The sequence below is a fragment of the Nicotiana sylvestris genome, chromosome 9, assembly GCF_000393655.2.
Source record: "Nicotiana sylvestris chromosome 9, ASM39365v2, whole genome shotgun sequence".
Taxonomy (NCBI): Eukaryota; Viridiplantae; Streptophyta; class Magnoliopsida; order Solanales; family Solanaceae; genus Nicotiana; species Nicotiana sylvestris.
In genome coordinates, this window is record NC_091065.1 from 7633211 (window position 1) to 7652238 (window position 19028).

Genomic DNA, 19028 nt, shown 5'->3' on the forward strand with positions numbered 1-19028 from the left:
GGGGCTTAAGAGCATTCAACCTTACGCACCCGGCCGAGTTTTAAGACAGTTCGGAAAATGCCAGACAGTACCTCATGAGGAAGATCTAAGCACTCAAGCAATTGAGATAAGTCCTAACGGACAGTTCCCAGAAGCAAAGATTCGCCAAATCTGGAATGAGGGTCAATATTTGAAATCAGATACTTGCGTGCGGGATCAAGCCAAAGGAGAAACGGCGCCAGGTTACCTTGCATGGTACAGAAGGGAACTCGAGCACGAAAGGCCAGCTAAGAGACCCCACATCCGGAATTTTACCGAATCATCACAAAAGCAGTGGGATTGGTTAGCAAAAGAAAGAGGCTATTGCACCGAAATCAGCGGGTTAAAGCAACAAGTGGAAAAATTGAAATATGAACACAACGTGCAAGTTGCTACCGATCTGGGAGAACGGAACAGGTTGATTCAAGAAAATGAAATGCTCAGAGCCCAGATCAAACAGATAAGGTTGGATGCAGATAGACAACCAAGGCGTCGATCGGACGAGCAGCTGATAAAAGGGCTAAAAGGTGAAATCAGGGAATGGCGAGATGGTTTGGAGAAATCTGAAAACATCATAGCAGAGCTCAAAGCACAGTGGGATACAAGAACGGATAAGCATCGCAGGTACCTGAATCGATTGGAAAGCGACCATGAGAAGACTGTTGCTAAGATAAAGAGAGAGATGGCTGCACTTGAGATCAAAACAGCTAATCAGGCCAAGGATTTCCAAATTGAGAGCAGATACTGGTATGACTCAATAGCCCAGATGAAGTTGGAAGTACGACGACTGAAGCATCAGCATGTACAAGATGCTCAAGTTTTCAAGATATGCAGCGATCAGACAAAACGCCTGCTCGTAGAGAAGAAGCAAACCAGAGATAGGATCAAGGCCATTGCCCATGCCATCACCAGACGATGCCTACGATGTGAGAACATGTCCAGCGCTACCGTCCTCTCGGCAGTAATGGGTTATGTCAAGCAGACTATGCACGAGCTAGAGCAACTTGAGAGGGACCTCACGCCTAGGACCGCAGCGAGGCCGAACGACGCCCCGCGGAAACCAATTTTTAAAACCATAATGCATTCATAGGTCAAATCTGTATCTTAGCATCTTCTGCCTGTTTTTTATCAGGGTGATTTTTAGTCTATTTTTGAGTCTAGGTTTATTTCCAAAGTTTGCTTTTTCTTTTGCAAAATGTAGTTTGTAATAGACTGCTTCAATAATAAAGAGTTTGCTTCTTTCACGCTCATTCGTGTTTTCGAACTACGTAATGATCTGATTCACGTGAGTATCGTGATACGTAGGCAATCCTCATCGGGTCCGATCGCATTTTATTTTGCTAAAAAAAAAATATATATAAAAAAAGAAAAGAAAAAAAAAGGAAATAAGAGGAAAATACCGGAATGACGCATGCTCTCGTAGCAGACATATAGTAATCCACTTAACTGTATAGGTGCATCATGCCCAACGTGAGATTGACTATCTGTTATTTGCTGCAAATTAACCGTGCGCTTGTCATTGAGCATGTTTCCAGGGTTTTTGAAAAGACGGTTGGTTTGGTGAAAGTCTGGCCTCGCACTCATACTTCACGAGGTCAAGGAGAGGTGTTCAACTACCTATTGTTAGGACCAGAAACAGTACTCACACCTACTTCACCAGGTCAAAAGGAAGTGTGGAAATGTCTTCGGAAATTCCATTGCAAACAGTCCCCGTCTCTGAGGAGAGCTCAATCTCAGCCGTCCTCACGCCTGAATCCGCAACTGCAGAAGAAAATAGAATCCTACGGCTCCGCATGTTGGAAATGCTGGATGATTGGAACAATGGGAAAGAGCCGCCAAGTGTCGTCCCCGGATTCCCTGAATTATTCTCCAGGTCAGGTGGGACTTCTAATGTCCCCATAAATTACCATGCTACCCCATTTGGGTACCCAGCCAACTCCGTTTTCTCCGCCGGATCACCTTCTGAGCCTCATCCCCGAATGTCGGCCACCGATGCAAGCATGAATATCTTTACTGCATCACCTTGCCCAGCTACGGCACAGCCTGCCACATACAAGCCAAGCTTTGACTCATCCTCTTTTACATTCCAAGCACCATCGTTCTCAATGGAACCAACCAGGTTCGCTACCAACAATAATCCTCTACCGCCTCAGTGCGAACTCGCACCAGGACAGGATCCAGAACCCCAGGATTGCAGAACAAAATGAGATTGCTAAGAGAATGAGAAGCCTTGAACAAAGTTTGAAGAATATGCAAGGTTTGAGCGGGCAAAAGAGCGTCTCTTACACCGACCTGTGCATGTTCCCTCACGTGCACCTGCCGACGGGTTTCAAGACCCCCAAGTTCGAGAAATACGATGGGCACGGTGACCCCATTGCACATCTTAAGAAATACTGCAACCAATTGCGGGGAGCCGGCGGAAAGGAAGAACTGCTAATGGCGTATTTTGGGGAAAGCTTAGTAGGGATAGCTTCGGAATGGTATATGGATCAGGAAATGTCCCGATGGCATATATGGGATGATCTCGCCAGAGATTTTGTAAAGCAATTCCAGTATAACATCGACATTGCGCCAGACCGAAACTCTCTGTCGAATCTGAAGAAGAAGCCTTCGGAAAGCTTTAGAGAGTATGCTATTAAGTGGCGTGAACAGGCGTCGAAGAGTGAAGCCTCCCATGGATGAAGTGGAAATGGTCACTACCTTTCTCCAGGCTCAAGAGTCTGACTATTTCCAAAACATGATGTCAGCCATGGGTAAGCCATTCGCGGAAGCAATCAAGATAGGAGAGATGGTAGAGAATGGGCTGAAAACGGGTCGGATATTGAGTCAAGCAGCCATAAGGGCAACCTCCCAGGCCGTCCAAAGCGGGTCTGGAGGGACGACAAGGGGGAAGAAGAAGGAAGAAACGGCTATGGCAGCCTCTGAAGCAAGGGAGTATCGTCATCCCAGGCCCCATTTTTCGGAAAGGGCCCCACAACACTACTACCCCCACTCAAATGTGGCATATGCTCATCAACCTTATATGGTCATGAATGCCCAGCCTTATAACCATTCACCACAACAAGCCAACCGAGGCCCAGTTCCACCTCCCAGAAATCAGCCTCACTACCGCAACCACTATAACCCACAACCCCCGCAGAATAACTACCGCCCCCAAGAGCCACCTCGACGGCGGACTTTCACGCCCATCGGTGAGCCATACTCAACTTTGTTCCCAAAGTTGGTCCAGTTGGGTTTCCTACAACCCATCCCTCAAACAAGGCAAAACCCGACATCTCCTTCTTACAAAGCCGGAGTCAGATGCGCCTATCATTCAGGGGCCGAGGGGCATGATACAAACGACTGCTGGTCATTGAAAAGAGTGGTCGAAAATTTGATAGAGCAGGGGAAAATAGTGCTAAGGGACGAGGAGATCCCGAATGTAACAAACAACCCATTGCCCGCTCACAATAATGGGCCATTGATCAGCATGATTTGTGAGGACAAAGAGTTCGACCCTGCTTTGAAAGCCATAATTGCCATTGTCGACACGGGGAAGAGGCCTGAAATAGACCAGAAATCAGAAAGGGGGGAGGAGGTCAAGGCTGCAGAAAGCAAGCCTGAAAAGAAGGTGGAGAAGAAAGTGGTACCAGCAAAGGGTGGAGTTCTTTACATACCGCGGGGTCAAGCCAAGAAGACGCAGAACTTCGGGATCAAAAAGACAAAACCTATGTACGTGCCAAAAGGGGCCTATGTGGTCCGGGGGACGATTCAACCACCTCGGCTGAATGAGCCAGTGGTTATCGGACGCGTGCCACAAAAGCCAATGACCAACCCGTCCACAGTGCCGTGGAATTATCAAAAGACTTTGGTAATGTATAAAGGTAAGGAGGTCATGGAAGAACTTCCAGAAAATACTTTCGTTGGAGGGTACTCAAATACCCAAGAACTGAACAACGCCACACAAAGGCGCTTCCCTCCAAAGGAGCCTGTGAGTGTTGAAGAAGCGGAAGTGTTCTTCAAGCAGATGAAGATGCCGGATTATGAAGTGATAGACCAGCTGCGCAAGCACCCTGAGCAAGTGTCCATGCTGTCACTATTAATGAAGTCAACCGAGCATCAAAAGATCCTGCTGAAAACCCTGAATGAAGCATACGTACCGGTCGAAACCTCGGTGGAGCAACTAGAGCGGATGACAGAACGATTCTTCGCCGTCAACCAAATCTCCTTCAGCAAGAACGATCTACCCCCGGAAGGAGCAGCACACAACAAGGCATTGCATTTAACAGTCAAATGTGAGGACTACTATGTCAAGCGGGTGATGCTGGATGGGGGATCAGGTGTTGACATCTGCCCGCTCTCCACGCTGCAAAGAATGGAAATTGAGACCGGAAGAATCCGACCCAACAACGTCTGCGTGAGAGCTTTCGATGGTATCAAGAGAGACACCATGGGAGAAATAGACCTGTTGCTGGTCATAGGACCAGTCGAATCTCGAGTCACTTTCCAAGTGATAGACATGGACACATCATACAATTTCCTCCTTGGCAGGCCTTGGATCCATGCGGCAGGAGCCGTGCCTTCTACTCTTCACCAGATGGTGAAGTTCGAGTATGAAGACCAAGAGATCGTGGTCCATGGAGAAGATGAACATGCCATTTATCGGGACCCATCTATCCCGTATCTTGAACCAAGAGAAGGGAGTGAGCATACGGTCTATCAAGCTTTCGAGGTGGTATTGGCAGAGCAGCACGAAGAGGGAGTACCTTGCCCCCAGCCTTTCTTGTCTAACGCTTCGGTTATGGTGGCCAAAGAGATGATCCGACACGGATTTAGGCCGGGGAAGGGGCTTGGACGAAATCTTCAGGGAACGACGGAACCCATTACTTTACCAGTCGTCAAGAAACCTTTTGGACTAGGTTTCAAACCTACTCCAGCAGACGAAAAATGGGCAAAGAAAAGGAGAAATGAGGGCTGGAAGTTGCCTCAACCACTGCCGGATTTACATGCGACTTTTGTCAGGCCAGGGTACACTGAAGAAGAAGAAGATGAGGTCTTCACAGTTGAGGAAATCGAGGAAATATGTGGGGCAATGAGGGAAATGCTCTACGAGGTCCACATGGTTCAACCAGGCGAAGGCACGAGCACTGCTGAGATGATATACATGGGGCCAAACGCCAAGCTCCAAAACTGGGAGATCACGCCAGTCCCAACTAGACGGAAGTCCGGGTAGACCTGTCCTGCCACCTTTCCTGTATCACAAGTGATCTCCGGGACATAACTTGAACGTTTTCTTCTTTTCGTTTGTTATTTCAAATTCCTAGTTGTAAACGTTGTTGTCTTCCAATTTTCAAAAGAAAATAATAAAAAAAAATCATCATCATTGCTTTCCTATTCTTTCTTTCGTTCTGATTTTATTACTTTTCCTCTTATCTTCCTTTTCAGTCCTAATAATGCGGCTTTAAATATGACATGCTTGCGGACTTCACGCCCGGATCACAATGAGCTATTTAACTGCGAATTAATGAATCCAGAACCAGAATATGATGCGGAAGAGGCTTTTAGGGAGATAAACCGAGAGTTGGAATATTTCGAGAATAAACCTAAGCCAAATCTGAATGACACTGAACCGGTAAATTTAGGAACCCCGGAAGAAATCCGGGAGACCAAGATAAGCATTCACACGGACAAGAAAACGCGAGAGGCGATAATTCAACTTCTTCTTGAATTTAAAGACGTGTTTGCTTGGTCATATGATGACATGCCGGGACTAGGTGTCGATCTAGTGGTTCACAAATTGCCGATTCATCCTGATTGTCCTCCGGTTCAACAAAAGCAACGAAAGTTCAAAACCGAGGTCAGTGACAAAATTAAAGAGGAGATCACCAAGCAACTGAAAACAGGAGTGATCCGGGTAGTCCAATATACAACATGGTTGGCGAATGTGGTTCCAGTACCGAAAAAGGACGGGAAAACTCGAGTATGTGTAGATTACCGAGATCTGAACAGAGCAAGTCCTAAAGATAATTTCCCGCTGCCCAACATCCACATCCTCGTTGACAATTGCGCCAAGCACGAGATACAGTCTTTCGTAGATTGTTACGCTGGGTATCATCAGGTATTGATGGATGAAGAGGATGCCGAGAAAACTGCCTTCACCACGCCTTGGGGCACCTACTGTTATCGGGTCATGCCATTTGGTTTAAAGAATGCTGGGGCTACTTACATGAGGGCCATGACCGCCATTTTCCATGACATGATGCATCAGGAAATAGAGGTGTACGTGGACGATGTTATAGTCAAGTCCAGGACGCAGGATAACCACATCCAAGACTTGAGGAAATTCTTCGAGAGGCTAAGGAAGTATGACTTGAAGCTAAATCCAGCCAAATGCGCTTTCGGAGTTCCGTCAGGTAAACTTTTGGGTTTCATCGTAAGCAGGAGAGGTATCGAGCTAGATCCGACTAAGATAAAATCTATCAAAGATCTACCTCCCCCAAGAACGAAGAAAGACGTGATGAGTCTTTTGGGCAGGCTGAACTACATCAGTCGGTTTATTGCCCAGCTGACAAGCACGTGTGAGCCCATATTCAAGTTGTTAAGAAAAGATGCGGCGATTAAGTGGACAACGGAGTGTCAAGAAGCCTTTGACAAAATCAAAGAGTACCTTTCGAATCCCCCAGTCTTGGTCCCTCCCGAACCAGGGAGGCCACTTTTCTTGTATCTGACAGTCTTGGAAAACTCTTTTGGCTGCGTCCTGGGGCAACACGATGTGACCGGGAAAAGGGAACAGGCGATCTACTACCTGAGCAAGAAATTCACCAGCTACGAGGCCAAATACACTCTATTGGAGAAGACATGCTGCGCTCTCACGTGGGTTGCTCAAAAGCTGAGGCATTATCTCCAAGCCCACACTACATTCCTCATAAGCAGGTTGGATCCTTTGAAATATATATTTCAGAAACCAATGCCTACTGGGAGACTGGCTAAATGGCAAATCTTGCTTACGGAATTCGACATAGTTTATATCACTCGCACGGCAATGAAAGCCCAGGCGTTAGCAGATCATCTGGCCGAAAACCCGGTCGATGAGGAATACCAGCCATTGGATACCTACTTTCCAGACGAAGAGGTAAACACCGTAGAAGTGATCTCAGAGGAAGCTCATGTTTGGAAGATGTTCTTTGACGGAGCCGTGAATGCCAAGGGTATAGGGATTGGGGCAATTTTGATCTCACCTGCCGGTCAGCATTATCCCGCCACAGCTAGACTTCGTTTCTTCTGCACAAATAATACAGCTGAATATGAAGCCTGCATTATGGGCATACATATGGCAATCGATCAGGATGTCAAAGACTTACTGATTATGGGAGATTCTGACCTGATCATCCGGCAAGTTCAAGGCGAATGGGAAACTCGGGATGTCAAACTTATCCCATACCGACAACATGTGGAGGACCTCAGCAAGCGCTTTACCTCAATAGAATTCAGGTATATCCCGAGGTGTCACAATGAACTGGCAGATGCACTTGCTACTCTAGCTTCTATGCTACCCTACCCGGGCGACGCCCACGTCGATCCTTTGGAAATCCAAATCAAGGAAAGACACGGTTACTGCAGTGTAATCGAGGCGGGATCAAATACGCAGCCTTGGTACCATGACATCAAGAAATTCCTGAAGACACAAGAATACCCCGAGCATGCAACTGGAGATCAAAAGAGGACCATTAGGCGACATGCAAGTGGTTTCTTTTTGAGCAGTGAATTGTTATATAAGAGGACTCCGGACCTCAATCTCTTAAGATGTGTCGATATCGAGGAAGCGAGAAAGATCATGCACGAAGTACACGCAGGTGTGTGTGGACCTCACATGAACGGGTATGTCTTGGCAAAGAAAATCCTTCGAGCAGGTTATTACTGGATGACCATGGAAAAGGATTGCTTTAGTTTCGTTCGGAAGTGTCATCAGTGTCAGGTGCACGGTAATTTGATTCATGCACCTCCCACGGAACTGCATCCCATGTCCGCACCTTGGCCATTTGTCGCTTGGGGCATGGACGTCATTGGACCAATTGAACCAAAGGCTTCGAATGGACACAGGTTTATACTGGTTGCCATCGATTACTTCACAAAATGGGTAGAGGCTGTCACTCTCAAGTCGGTCACCAAGAAAGCTGTAGTGGATTTTGTACACTCAAATCTTATCTGTCGCTTCGGTATTCCTGCGACTATCATTACAGATAATGCAGCAAACTTGAACAGTCACTTGATGGGAGATGTGTGCGAGCAATTCAAGATAACACACAGGAATTCCACTCCTTATCGGCCAAAAGCCAATGGTGCTGTGGAAGCTGCAAATAAAAACATCAAGAAGATTTTGAGGAAAACAATACAAAGTTCCCGACAGTGGCATGAGCAGTTACCTTTTGCATTATTGGGGTATCGCACTACGGTGCGCACATCGGTGGGAGCGACTCCTTATCTTTTGGTTTATGGAACCGAGGCCGTAATACCGGCAGAGGTAGAGATTCCTTCACTTCGAATCATTGTCGAAGCAGAAATCGAGGACAGCGAGTGGGTTAAGACTCGACTGGAGCAATTGACGTTGATTGATGAAAAGCGGATGGCTGCAGTTTGTCACGGACAGTTATACCAACGAAGGATGGCCCGTGCTTACAACAAGAAAGTCCGACCTCGGAATTTCGAAGTAGGACAATTGGTACTGAGGCGTATTCTGCCGCATCATGAAGAAGCAAAAGGAAAGTTTGCCCCAAATTGGAAAGGCCCATACATCGTAAGGAAAATATTGCCAAGAGGAGCATTGTATTTAGGTGATATCGAAGGAAATGACCCTGACACAGCGGTGAATGCAGATGCAGTCAAGAGGTACTACGTCTAGATCATACTCCAAGTGGTCCTGACACGTTGGAAAGGGCGAAGGTGTTTATTCCCCACTACTCCCCAAACACTACCCCATTCTCGCCACCACCTTTTGAGCCGTTATATATAGATTAAAAAAAAAAAAAAAAAAAAAACAAAACATTGATTGAGGCCTGAACTACGTTTGACTTGATTCCGAAAGGATACGTAGGCAGCCTCTCCCTGAGGTTCAGTCACACCAACAACAAAATCCCATCCACCCTGAAATTGAAAACCGGGGCATGTCGGACACTTGAGAAGTTTAGTATCAGCTACCTCTCTTTACCAAGTACAAGCCTTCAAATCAATTACCAAAGATAGTGGGAAACCAATAAGCATCACAAATGGAAACCGGCACACCCTGAGTTGAGAGAAATAAAATGAGAGAGTCTCGGCGGTGAAAACCTTCGGGCACCACGAGGCGACGGGAGTAGAGAAACCAAAATGAGAGAGCTTGTTTAGTAAAAACTCGCAAAGAGTGCTATCAAGCGATGACAGGAAGAGAAATGAGAGAGGTCAGCCAGTGAAAACCCGCAAAGGGCGCTGTTGGCCGAAAAGGAATGACGCCACCCCAAGAAGGTCTCGGCAAAGTTCCACCGGTTTTGGAATCACAGATCTGTTCTGGTTCAGGAAAACGCAAGTTCATGGAAGGTCGGACGTCCAGTCCAAAGAGCATGTCATGTCATTTAAAGCCAGCGTTATCTTCCTCAGATAAGTCTTTCTCGTCCCGAAAAGGGTATTCCTTTTCTGATTTGTTTTCCCCTGCTTTGTTTCTTTTCGAATCCCTTTTGCATTTTAACCCCGAGTTCAGGACACACCGGAAAGAGTAGGTGGCATGGTTTGTTTGCACGGAATCCCGTCTCATGAAGGAAAGCACCTCATCTCGTTGATATGATTACCCAAGCATGATGAATCATGACGTTTGATGGTGTTCCGGAGTAAAGGAAAAGAGAGAAATCTTGAAATCTTCCCCAGCAAGTCCACCTTCGGACAAATCCCCACAGAGTCTCCCCCTGTACGAATCCCAACAGAGTCTTGTACAATCTCCCACAGAATCTCCCCAAATTATAAAAAAAAAAAAAAAAAAAAAAAAAAGAAAAAAAAATGGAATCTCCCCAGCACATCCCAGCGGGTCCTTTTGTAGACATCCCCAACAAGCTTACCCCAACGAATCCTAGAAATCCCACTTTGAAATAAATCCCCCAGCATGCCCATTGTACAAAATCCACACAAAGAATCCACTTTGTAAATATTCCCCACAAAGCTTCCCTTTTGTACAAATCCCCACAAAATACCTCCAATAAAACCCCCGTTGAGAACCTCCAAGCAAAACGGGACACAAAAAAGAGAGCCTTACGAGGCAAATCATCACAGAATCTGGAAATACAAGCCTGAGCGGTCTAAAGGGTTTCGGCATATGAATCAAATCAATGGCGGGACTTCACAACAGAAATGAAGACGCAACAAAGCAACTGGGAACGATCGAGGTCACCAAACCAACCGTCATCTCCGAACTAACAATTGTCCTTTGTTTGAAAAGTTGAAACAGGCATGATCCAAGACAACCGTGCAAGGAGCAGGTGTCGCCCAAAGAAGAAGGTACATGGGTACGAGAAATATCTTGGCAATAAGGAATTCACTCGAAGGGTAAGTTTCCACGAAACTCCCTTGTATCTTCTACTAAAACAAGAAAGTATCAAAAAAAAAAAAAAGGTCGTTTAGTATTCTTGAACTTTGCCCCTAGCCAATCAGCATTAGGGTTTTAAACCCTAAACTGAATTTTCCTTTAGTCAGCATTAGGGTTTTAAACCCTAAACTGAACTTTTCCCTTTCAGCCAGCATTAGAGTTTTAAACTCTAAACTGAGCTCTTCCATGCAATCAGCATTAGGGTTTTAAACCCTAAACTGAATTTTCCTTTAGTCAGCATCAGGGTTTTAAACCCTAAACTGAACTTTTCCCTTTCAGCCAGCATTAGAGTTTTAAACTCTAAACTGAGCTCTTCCATGCAATCAGCATTAGGGTTTTAAACCCTAAACTGAATTTTCCTTTTAGTCAGCATTAGGGTTTTAAACCCTAAACTGAACTTTTCCCTTTCAGCCAGCATTAGAGTTTTAAACTCTAAACTGAGCTCTTCCATGCAATCAGCATTAGGGTTTTAAACCCTAAACTGAATTTTCCTTTTAGTCAGCATTAGGGTTTTAAACCCTAAACTGAACTTTTCCCTTTCAGCCAGCATTAGAGTTTTAAACTCTAAACTGAGCTCTTCTATGCAATCAGCATTAGGGTTTTAAACCCTAAACTGAATTTTCCTTTAGTCAGCATTAGGGTTTTAAACCCTAAACTGAACTTTTTCCTTTTAGCCAGCATTAGAGTTTTAAACTCTAAACTGAGCTCTTCTATGCAATCAGCATTAGGGTTTTAAACCCTAAACTGAATTTTCCTTTAGTCAGCATTAGGGTTTTAAACTCTAAACTGAACTTTTCCTTTTAGCCAACATTAGAGTTTTAAACTCTAAACTGAGCTTTTCCATGCAATCAGCATTAGGGTTTTAAACCCTAAACTGAATTTTTTCCTTTCATGTCAGCATTAGGGTTTTAAACCCTAAACTGAACTTTTCCCTTTCAGCCAGCATTAGAGTTTTAAACTCTAAACTGAGCTCTTCCATGCAATCAGCATTAGGGTTTTAAACCCTAAACTGAATTTTCCTTTTAGTCAGCATTAGGGTTTTAAACCCTAAACTGAACTTTTCCCTTTCAGCCAGCATTAGAGTTTTAAACTCTAAACTGAGCTCTTCCATGCAATCAGCATTAGGGTTTTAAACCCTAAACTGAATTTTCCTTTTAGTCAGCATTAGGGTTTTAAACCCTAAACTGAACTTTTCCCTTTCAGCCAGCATTAGAGTTTTAAACTCTAAACTGAGCTCTTCTATGCAATCAGCATTAGGGTTTTAAACCCTAAACTGAATTTTCCTTTAGTCAGCATTAGGGTTTTAAACTCTAAACTGAACTTTTCCTTTTAGCCAACATTAGAGTTTTAAACTCTAAACTGAGCTTTTCCATGCAATCAGCATTAGGGTTTTAAACCCTAAACTGAATTTTCCCTTTCATGTCAGCATTAGGGTTTTAAACCCTAAACTGAACTTTTTCCTTTCAGCCAGCATTAGAGTTCTAAACTCTAAACTGAGCTTTTCCAGCCAATCAGCATCAGGGTTTTAAACCCTAAAACTGAATTTTCCTTTTAGTCAGCATTAGGGTTTTAAACCCTAAACTGAACTTTTTTCCTTTTAGGCAGCATTAGGGTTTTTAAACCCTAAACTGAATTCTTCCTTTGTTCGGCGTAAGGGTTTAAACCCTACACTGAACCTTTCCCCAGCTAGTCGATATTAGGGCTCCAACCCTGAACTGAGCACGCATATCCTCTTTCATCAATTTTATGAACTTCCTGTTGAATAAGTAACGAAATTTTCCTAGTGAAACTGGGGCAGAAAATTTCGTTTGTTTGTTTCTTTTCTCCCGCAGGTCTGACCTCGAGCCACATGGATCGAAATGACCCACGAGATAAATCCCAGTTCGGAATCAAAGAAGAAAAAGACAAAAAGAGATATCCCGAGATATCAGAGTAAAGGGAAAGCAGATCGACTCCAACATTTGACTAAGGTCCTGACCTCTGCCGGTCACATTTTATTCGGTATCCCGGAGATTAAAAAACAAGTCGCCGCAACTCGCAAGCATCAAGATTCAGATCAGAGTCTACAAGCAGAATCAGCTAAGACCCAAGATCAAGTCGTAAAAGAATCATAGATAGGAATCTTGTAACTAGCAGTTGACATGCATAAAAGTAGTTAGCTCAGTTCCCAATTTTCGTTTGGTTGTAATAAGGCGGTCAGTGACGTAGCAGTGACAACAGCAGCAGCAGTAGCAGCAAGCATTGCAGTCCCATGGTAGCCCCAGCTACCAAAACTTCTCGAACTACATTGACCTTGATTCCTGTTTAGCCCAGGATATGTAGGAAATCTTTGAAGCAAGATTCGGTCAGATCTTTCAAAAAAAAAATGCTTCATACGGAGTGGTCTATAGGCAAAAATCGCTCATACACGCTCACTTGATCTTTGCACGAAAACCCTTCGTGTTTCCGAACAAAGAGGGGCAGCTGTGAGCACGTGATTTTTGCTTCACACGACAATCGCTCCAAAAAGAAATAAAAAATATATAATTGGCCCCGCTGTACAATTTCGGATTTCTGTGCGGCACCTTGTGGATTTATTTGTGACTTTGGCCCATTTTTATTTATTTACTTTATTAAAATAAAATTCAAAAAATATATGTGTCCTGCGTAATTCAAACCGTAATTCGGTCGTTAAATAGAAAATCGTGAATAGGCATTTTTCGTCCGTGATTTTGTTTGGTTTGACTTTACCGGTTTTGAAATATTTTAGTACGTGTGCAAATAATTGTATTTGAGTGTGTATTTAATTTTAATTTGATTTTTTGGCTTAGTTTTGTTTTAAAATAAATAAGAAAAGAAATAAAAATAAAAAATAAAATAAAAAAAAAAAGAGAAAGAAAAGCCCCTTTCCGGACTTGGGCCAATTTGTTAAAATTGGCCCAACAAACTCAGCCCAAACGGACAGCCCAAGCCACCAGTCCAAACAGCCCACCCCCAGGCCATGAAACGACGTAGTTTAACACCAAAGCTACGTCGTTTCGATGCCAACCCATCACAACCGTTTAAACCAAGCCGATCCAACGGTCCAAGATCAATCCCCATAACCCACCAATAAACCCGACCCGTCTCACCCGGACCGACCCTAACCCTTCACCCTTGGAACGACGTCGTTCCCTGTTAGCCGAAGGATCCTGGCCCTTCATCTCGTCTCATCCAACGGCCAGGATCCACTTGCCCACTAACTATATAAGTACATAACACTACCCTACCCCCCCTATCCAATACCCCGGCTGCTTCGTCTCCCCAAACGAACAGCCCTAAAACCCTAGCCGCCTCTGCATACTTCCGCCATGAAAGCCGGCGGCATGGATGCCGGTGACCTTCCCTTGAACACCATAGGACCCCCAGGCCATCCTGAACCCAAATCTACCAACCCCATGTTTCGAATCACCCCCCAGGTCCTCGAATCTTCATTCGAAGATTCGAGTCAAAACTCGATCTGACCCAACCAACCCCAGTTTTGTACCAGATACTCCCCAGACCCCCCTCGTGACCGAACCATACTTGGTTTGGTCCGAATCTGATCAGGGAAGCATGAATCCCAGATCTGAGTTTTTGGAATTTGTGGATTCTTCGTCACTGGTCCATATCCGTTCGAACCAAAGAGGTTAAGGTCTAATGGACTTTAATCCAAGTGTTTCTCGTCTGAGAAACACTTCGTTTAAAGTCCGTTCAGCCTTAAGAAAGGTTTGGCCAAGTCCGAGTTAAGGTTTCGATCTTTTTGCGGTTTAAGGTGAGTTTTCTTTCTTTTCTTAGTTGTTTTGGTTTGTTTGATTTGTTGTAAGGGTCTATTCGTTTGCTGTTTATGTCCTTGACCTCTATCAACTGTGCTTCAACTACTTCGCCTGAACCTCTGTTTGTTTGTCTAAATTCCCCCCTCCTATTCTGATAAGGCATTGTGTATTTGTTCGTGCAAGTAGCTGATTTTCGAGTTTGGACCGATTAATTGACTCCTCGAGTGTATTCCTGTTTAGTCAGTGTAATGCGAACCATGTATCAATACTGTCTGAATGTTTGATTTTTGGCTACGATTGTGTATGTTAATGCTAATATAGTCGAGTCGACAAATGTCGTCAATTAATTTCAGTAGTTCGAATGTTAACGATTGAACATTTTGCCTGCTGCAACTTTGTTTGAATCAAAGTAAGAATCAAGTAGGGTCATTTATAGTTGTATTTGAACTTGAAAATAAAAGGATAGATTGTTAAGCTGCAATCTGAATTGAGGGCATGTGCACTTGTGCACAGCATGTGCATTGTGCACAGCCTGGTTCCTGCATAAAGGCCATTTTTGAATTAAAAATAGTTTGACAGCATGTGCTGTCAAAACACGCCCCTGCTGTCCATGCTCCACTTTAGTTTAAGAAGTATTAAACCTCACTTAAAAGAGAAGACTGCCAGGGAATATCATGGTGGGATTAATACTTAAATAGCTAAGTGGAACTGAAAAAGGGAGCACATGGGAGGGGTTATTTGATTAATCCAACAGGCTGATAAAGGTTGGAGTTTGAGGCTTATAAAAGGGGGGGATAGGAGACCATCTAGGGGGGACAGAGAGAGGATATACAGACTGGACTTTGAGGGCTGTAAAAGAAAAAATATACACTGTGAGGATAGAAAAGGAAAAGAGAGAGTAGACAGAAATATAAAGAGAGCAAGAAAGAGATAAAACAGATTAGGAAATCAGAAACTTGGTCTTGTTTGTCTGAAGCTCATCTATTGTCAATACGTTAGGCAGTAGTGCTTTCTTCTAAATTTCAATCGAGATTGTTGTTAGTGTTTGTTGCATTTGGTATATCCCGGAATTGGATTATCTGGAGTATTGTTGCCATCACACTGTGTGCTGTTTCATTTGGTTCTCTCTTCTTCAACTCTAGTTCCACTTCGCAATAGAATCCTTTCTGTTGTGCTGTGCTGATTGCTGCTGCATTTCTGTCCTGCTGCTGACTGCTAGTTCTGTTTTTTGCTGCTGCTGATTTCCCCATCTTTTCTTTCTCTTCTCCTTTGCATTTTCAGTGTTTCCAGGTACACATTTCAAATCCAACTTTGGTGTTAACTGTAGCAATTCAAAAGCATGAAATGAAAGGAGTCCTTGAAGAAGATTAGATATCTGTTTTGTATTGCTTGTGATATACTAACTTCAGTTGTATAAATTGATTAGTGTGATTCAGTAATGAAAGATTAGTTAGATAATAATCAATCAAGTTTAGCCTCTTGCATCTTAGTTTATAGTTGTTTGCTAGTACAAAATGTAATGATACAATACATAGAAGGCATGGAGAGTTAGCATAGATTGTTGACTGGATTCCCGTCAACTGAATGACATGCATAAGAATAAAATATTTCCACCTTACACAAATGTCCCTTGTTCATTTTAGTTTTTCTCTTATCATAACTCGCCTGGCAGCATATAGAAGCGCATTCACACCTCTGCAAGTAACAAGATATAGTGGTTAATTCCCTTAAATTCAGCTTCAATAAGTCTAGTTAAATTCAATTCAAGGAACGTTTGGACACAAGTATAATATTGGGTCAATCTCGAATGTAATTTCTTTGTCCGATTAAAGTATGTTTCATAAGTTATGGCATCCCTCCGCTTTGTAAATAATCAATCAGAAAATGATAAGAATCCGGATTAGACAAAAGCATATAGTTAATTTAGCATTTTTTTTCTCTTTTAGTTTTTTTTTTAGGGACAAATATATTAAAATGCAGCCACTTTAGGATATCCTTTTCTAAAATAGAGACAAGCCTCGCCAAATAAAAGTGCAAAATTGCGGGGCCCTCAATAAATAACCTTGATAATTATCTAGAATTCAGGATGGGTCATTTAATAAATTTCATGGCCCTCTACAAAGATAATAACACGTTAGACTCTGTTGGCGCGGCTTAATTAAATCACATTCTTAAGTTCGGGTGCACATTGATGTGACCCAACTCCGAATCTCAATGAAGTCCAAATGTGTCGACAATCGCGGGTGCATTGATTGTGACGTGGTTCGAGACGCATTTTCACGACGTTGCAATTCTGTAAAATAATTGATAATAATAAAAGCGATGGAAACTTAATAAAAGCACATAGGTCACAACATGTATTAAATCGGATATTTAGCCATTATAACAATTTAAGCGACCGTGCTAGAACCACGGGATTCGAGGGTGCCTAACACCTTCCCTCGGGTCAACAGAATTCCTTACTTAGAATTTCTGGTTCGCAGACTTCATTTGGAAAAGTCGAAAATTTCCTCGATTTGGGATTCAAGATAAACCGGTGACTTGGGACACCAAAAACCAAACCTTTCCCAAGTGGCGACTCTGAATTAAATAAATAATCCCATTTCGAATATTGTCACTTAAATTGGAAAAACTCCCTCGCGCATTTAACCCTTCGGGGCCGGGCGCGCAAAAAGGAGGTGTGACAATATGCAACCTCATTATTCATTAATCATTCAACTACATCTTTATACGCAGAAAGAAAAATTATATTCAACCACAAATCTAAACAGGAGGAATTCAACAGGAACATGAGCCTGATTAATATTTCATTTCGCTTCAAACCGAGAGTGTACAAATGTGTACCTGGAAATGGCAATACAAGAAGAAATGAAGTAGGAGTCAGCAGCAATAATACCACAGCAACAACAGATTCAGCAACACCGCAAAACCAACAACAACCAGTAGAATAAACCAGTAACAGATTGAAAACCCAACAATACCAAAGTGCAATCACAGTCAAATCAGAAGAGCAAACGACACAAGATGGCACTAGTTTAATGATTTTTGCATAACACTCGAGAAAAGCAAATGGAAATTATTCGAGTGAAAGTTCAAGTTGTCTTTCTCTTTTACTCTCTAACACTCTTGAAATTTTCCAGAATGTATTACTCTCAAAAATATTCTCCCAATAATCTCTAAGTCTTCCTCTCTCATCCTCCCTTAATGTGTCAAATGACCCTATATATATAGCAAGACAAGTCTTGAATTCACAACCTCAAATTATTCCCCCAATGGCATGCTTTGTCCCACTTATTAATGTTTTCTTTATTTTAAACCTTGTCCACCATGCCTACATTAAATAAATACCACATTTCCAACCCATTATAATTTATCTCCCATGCCTACATTAAATAAGTACAATATTCCCAACCCATTATAATTTGTCTTGTCCCCCATTATGTTAAACACGTATATCAAAAACCTCAACCCATTATATTTTGTCCCCCATGCTTAACATAAAGAATCAAAATAATGTTCAATTACCAAAATACCCCTCCGACCTTATTGCAATTACCATTCTACCCCTGAATGCAATGCAATTTACCAAACTACCCCCATCAGCTCTAAACACTCAATTAATCATAACTTAACCAAAATATAGCCAAGATGACCAATTTCTCAACAATCTTCAACAACAAATTATACGAACACGATGAACAACACAACTCCAAATTAATGGGAATAAATCAACCATATCGGGAACCAATCCAGGTTAACTTAGACCATCAATGGATGAACAAAGAGACAACAATACAAACAACAATATGCATGATTCAAATTAAATCAACAAATCAAAAACCAAAACAAACTCCAATTAAATTACTGGACGAACTTCAAACAATGAATAAACATGCATTAAACTCTATTTTAAACCACAAACATGACGGATTCAAACGATTCAAACAACATTAATAATTTATGGAAAATACATAACAACACATGAAACAAAATTGAAGAAATAATTAATTAAATTTCAATTTGAATCTAACAAACATTAAACTAACAAATATTTACCTAAACAATAATACAAACATGAAATAAACATGAAAAACAACTAATTAAACTTCCATTTGAAATCTGAAAATTAATTTAACAAAGCACATGAACAAACTGAAAAAATTAATTCAAACTATAGACATGAACAAAACAAACATTTGTCGATTTTAGATTCGAAAATATCAAAACAAAATACGGACAAAATAAAACTCAAAATTTACTAACCGGATCGACACGAAATATGTACGGACTGTTCCGACAAACCTCGACCAAACGACGACGAACACGAATTTAAGAAGTTGACTGAAGCCACGCCGAAGCACTATCGGCAGTTGACGCGGCAGAAGTGAAGGAACAAAGGCAGCTGGGGGTTCGTTTGGTTACGTGAAGGAGCTGAAAGCAGCCACCATGGACGACGATGGCAGAAGCAGTAGGGGAGGTCGACATGTTGCTAAGGTCGTCGATGAAGAAAACTGAAACAGTAGCAGCGACCATTGCAGCCAAATCAGTGGCATTCTTCATGGACGACGCACGACGCAGATGAAGAAGTGGACGACGCAGCTGGAGCGAGGACACAGAAGCAGCTGAAATGGAGTAGCAACGACGGACTGGTT